At 53.4% G+C, this 5000-nt stretch overlaps 1 non-coding gene across 1 annotated transcript in view; it reads right to left on the reverse strand.

The window, feature by feature from the left end:
- The window catches only part of LOC124772198, a 1909-nt gene extending 906 nt beyond the window's left edge, over positions 1-1003 (reverse strand). The window contains exon 1 of the ribosomal RNA XR_007013864.1: positions 1-1003. This exon is cut by the window's left edge and continues 906 nt beyond it. This is a non-coding gene — a ribosomal RNA (small subunit ribosomal RNA).
- Between the last annotated feature and the right edge of the window lie 3997 nt (positions 1004-5000).

The raw sequence follows: 5000 nt of genomic DNA on the forward strand, positions 1-5000 counted from the left end.
TCACCTCTAACGTCGCAATACGAATGCCCCCGCCTGTCCCTATTAATCATTACCTCGGGTTCCGAAAACCAACAAAATAGAACCGAGGTCCTATTCCATTATTCCATGCACACAGTATTCAGGCGGGCTTGCCTGCTTTAAGCACTCTAATTTGTTCAAAGTAAACGTGCCGGCCCACCGAGACACTCAATAAAGAGCACCCTGGTAGGATTTCAACGGGGTCCGCCTCGGGACGCACGAGCACGCACGGGGCGGTCGCACGCCTTCGGCTCGCCCCACCGGCAGGACGTCCCACGATACATGCCAGTTAAACACCGACGGGCGGTGAACCAACAGCGTGGGACACAAATCCAACTACGAGCTTTTTAACCGCAACAACTTTAATATACGCTATTGGAGCTGGAATTACCGCGGCTGCTGGCACCAGACTTGCCCTCCAATAGATACTCGTTAAAGGATTTAAAGTGTACTCATTCCGATTACGGGGCCTCGGATGAGTCCCGTATCGTTATTTTTCGTCACTACCTCCCCGTGCCGGGAGTGGGTAATTTGCGCGCCTGCTGCCTTCCTTGGATGTGGTAGCCGTTTCTCAGGCTCCCTCTCCGGAATCGAACCCTGATTCCCCGTTACCCGTTACAACCATGGTAGGCGCAGAACCTACCATCGACAGTTGATAAGGCAGACATTTGAAAGATGCGTCGCCGGTACGAGGACCGTGCGATCAGCCCAAAGTTATTCAGAGTCACCAAGGCAAACGGACCGGACGAGCCGACCGATTGGTTTTGATCTAATAAAAGCGTCCCTTCCATCTCTGGTCGGGACTCTGTTTGCATGTATTAGCTCTAGAATTACCACAGTTATCCAAGTAACGTGGGTACGATCTAAGGAACCATAACTGATTTAATGAGCCATTCGCGGTTTCACCTTAATGCGGCTTGTACTGAGACATGCATGGCTTAATCTTTGAGACAAGCATATGACTACTGGCAGGATCAACCAGGGAGCTGCGTCAACTAGAGCTGAGCAGCCGGCCGCCCGGGAGTGTGTCCCGGGGGCCCGCGCGAACACGCAAGCGTCCGCTCAATCATTCTGCAAACAGGAGGAGGCTGAGCTCCCCTGCACAATACACCTCGAAACCCTCTCAGGTCCCGGCGGCGCGCAGCGCCGTCCCAAGTACTTGGTCGGGTTCGAGAGAGGCGCAATCGCCCGGAGTTAGGCGAGTAGACGCTTTCGGTGCGACCACCCGTGCTCCCAACTGAGCTTGCCGCTGCCGACAGAGGCCCGGGAGCGTGCTGTCGTGGCATTGCCGGCGGGAGACAACACGCGCCACCTACGGTGACCGGCAGCTCCAACGCCAGCGCCACAGAAGGACAAAAGCCCCACTTGGGTGCCGAAGCGAACTCTCCCAGCACAGCGCACGCGCCAACACATCCGCACAGCTGCGATACAAACCACCAGCGAGAACCGCTGGGGCGACCGAGCAGCAGACGGCGTCGCGGCGCCGAGCACCGGGCGGCAGCGCATCCTCAACGCACACAGTCCTCAATCGGACCAGCACACTGAAGATGTCCACCGCGCTTCGCACCGGGCCCGCGAGGACCTACTTTGGCCGCACGGCGCCGCGCGCAGGGTGCGCCGGCGCGCAGCTGCGACGCCTGCCGCGTCCGTCGGCCGGCGCGCCTGCCACTGGCCGCCCCCACCAGCCGGCTGTAGCGCGTGCGCCCACGCACCGCGCGGCCAGCACGCCGGGAGGCGCCCCCTCACCGGCCGGGGACGCTCCCACCCAGCCACCGCCGCGTATCGCTTCACACCCAGATGCCGTTCAGTTTCGTCGGCATGGTGGGTATCGCTGGAACAACCGGTTAGTACCTCAACCTATCGTCGCCATCACCGATTCACCCCTAGCGAGAACAACCGCACCACAACAGGTTACCATTTGTTCATTTGCGTAACTTCACCAGAAAACGCAGGCGTCCATCGCCATTTGCAACTTCCACGATTATTGCATGCCTGTGTCAGGTGTCACGCCACACTACGTCTGCCCACATACACGCAACAAAATGTGCACGCCTAGACAATACGTGGAAGGTGGCCCCCGTACGTATGCGATGTCCATTGCTCGAACGACTGTCAACCGGCCTCTGTAGCATGTCGCAGATATGGAACGCGGTGCACCATGCCATCACGGTGTGTGAGGAGAGACGACTAGGTCCGAATACATCAACAGACAGCTCATGCTGATCGCCATCCACGGCGTCCGTTCCTCCCACACGTCTCTATGGCGTACCACACTGCAATCCAGCTCTCACAGGGAGACGACACGTAGCTGCGTGCACAATATTTGCACTGTATGGTCCGCCGTTTTTGGGCGCAGTCGTTGTACGGTCACACATGTGCCACGATGTATCATTCAGTACATAAGGACGAATGTGCAGTACAGATTGTGGTTTACGCGTACGACATTAGCGGACAGTTGACACAGGCCGCACCACAACGTAGCCTGAGTACGTCGCATGCGGAGGGCATTGAACATGCAAAGTTCTCACCAACCAGCTTGCGAAGGCAGGGGGCAAGGTGGGGACGTGGGGAGGGGCGGCATGTACGTCCTGCTGCCATCCACATTACAGTGTACAGCAGGAGCATGTGGAAAGTGAGCAAGACTTGCAAGGTGTTTAACATGAAGCGATACACAGGGGAGCGGGGAGTGCGAGTAGCGAACTATATTGCGAGGGTTGCGGGTGGGCAACACTACACTAATTGAACGAGTCGTATAACAATTACAGAGCAGGTTTAGGCGACAACGTGGGTTACGTTAGGCGACAACGTGGGTTAGGTTAAGGCACGACGTGGGTTAGGTTAAGGCACGACATGGGTTAGGTTAAGGCACGACATGGGTTAGGTTAAGGCACGACATGGGTTAGGTTAAGGCACAACATGGGTTAGGTTAAGGCACAACATGGGTTAGGTTAAGGCACAACATGGGTTAGGTTAAGGCACAACATGGGTTAGGTTAAGGCACAACATGGGTTAGGTTAAGGCACAACATGGGTTAGGTTAAGGCACAACATGGGTTAGGTTAAGGCACAACATGGGTTAGGTTAAGGCACAACATGGGTTAGGTTAAGGCACAACATGGGTTAGGTTAAGGCACAACATAGGTTAGGTTAAGGCACAACATAGGTTAGGTTAAGGCACAACATGGGTTAGGTTAAGGCACAACATGGGTTAGGTTAAGGCACAACATGGGTTAGGTTAAGGCACAACATGGGTTAGGTTAAGGCACAACATGGGTTAGGTTAAGGCACAACATGGGTTAGGTTAAGGCACAACATGGGTTAGGTTAAGGCACAACATGGGTTAGGTTAAGGCACAACATGGGTTAGGTTAAGGCACAACATGGGTTAGGTTAAGGCACAACATGGGTTAGGTTAAGGCACAACATGGGTTAGGTTAAGGCACAACATGGGTTAGGTTAAGGCACAACATGGGTTAGGTTAAGGCACAACATGGGTTAGGTTAAGGCACAACATGGGTTAGGTTAAGGCACAACATGGGTTAGGTTAAGGCACAACATGGGTTAGGTTAAGGCACAACATGGGTTAGGTTAAGGCACAACATGGGTTAGGTTAAGGCACAACATGGGTTAGGTTAAGGCACAACATGGGTTAGGTTAAGGCACAACATGGGTTAGGTTAAGGCACAACATGGGTTAGGTTAAGGCACAACATAGGTTAGGTTAAGGCACAACATAGGTTAGGTTAAGGCACAACATAGGTTAGGTTAAGGCACAACATAGGTTAGGTTAAGGCACAACATAGGTTAGGTTAAGGCACAACATAGGTTAGGTTAAGGCACAACATAGGTTAGGTTAAGGTACAACATAGGTTAGGTTAAGGTACAACATAGGTTAGGTTAAGGTACAACATAGGTTAGGTTAAGGTACAACATAGGTTAGGTTAGGTTAGGTTACACGTTGTTGTAAGGAAAGGTGTAGGGGGGGGCGGGGGCGGCAGGTTCGTTGATAGTGATTATAGTAAGTGAATGCTTGTGACATGATCAGATTTGTCACGTCAGGATGCACCTTTGGCTTATTAGAGGCGGCGCTCCAATTCTATGCTTGTGTCAGACCTGTGTCTTTGACTCATGTCATTGTTTGTGCGCTGTGACAGGAGGTACTATTGTGATGTTGGGTGCACCGTTGTATAGGACATGTGTGGGTGTTGGTGCCTGATCTGCGCAATGGTGGATGTCGAAAGGGTGGGATATTGTATTTTCCGCATGGACCTCCTGGTCTGGTTGTGATAGTGTGGATTGTGTAATGTGGCGGAGAGGATGCACTGGATGTTGTTCCATGCTGGTGCTTACATATTGTATGTGCGCCCGTTAGAAGCAGAGAGTGGTGCGTGATCAGAGTGGCTGGCTGACGTGTGGTTCCCATTGTGGGCAGACTCTTTCAGCATGTATACGGACAGTTGTATATATATTCTGTAGTTTGATGGCTCTGCATTGATTACTAATCAGCGCCGTGTGTACGGGTAATCTGGTTCCAGTCCAAAATGTTCCATCTGTGTACATTAGTGACAAAGACTCCCCTCATGCAGTGGGGCTCGGTCTGTTATAACTCTTCCGCGTAATATATTTGCCCCACGTTTTTGCGACTGCGAGTGCGAGTGCAACGCGCATGGGGACCGACATGCTGATGGCTCGGTATCGGACGCCGTACAGTGAGCAACGCGATCGCGTCTCTCGCTCGTAAGTGGTACAGGTCGCGGCTCATGTATAGGGACAGCGGGAATGTCGCATATTGGCAATAACTCTTCATGAAACGCACGTTATAGGGGTGGATTGCACTTTACGAGTGCGGGAAACGTCCGCCGTTCATCCGCTGGAGGTGCGCGTTTGGCGGTTGGGGTGGTGCACGAACGGGTGCGGGTGGAGTCATTGCCGGTCCACGGCTTCGTGCGGCAGAGCCACTGGAGATTGGGTGCTATGGTCGACAG

The sequence above is a fragment of the Schistocerca piceifrons genome, unplaced genomic scaffold (assembly GCF_021461385.2).
Source record: "Schistocerca piceifrons isolate TAMUIC-IGC-003096 unplaced genomic scaffold, iqSchPice1.1 HiC_scaffold_936, whole genome shotgun sequence".
NCBI classification, from domain to species: Eukaryota; Metazoa; Arthropoda; class Insecta; order Orthoptera; family Acrididae; genus Schistocerca; species Schistocerca piceifrons.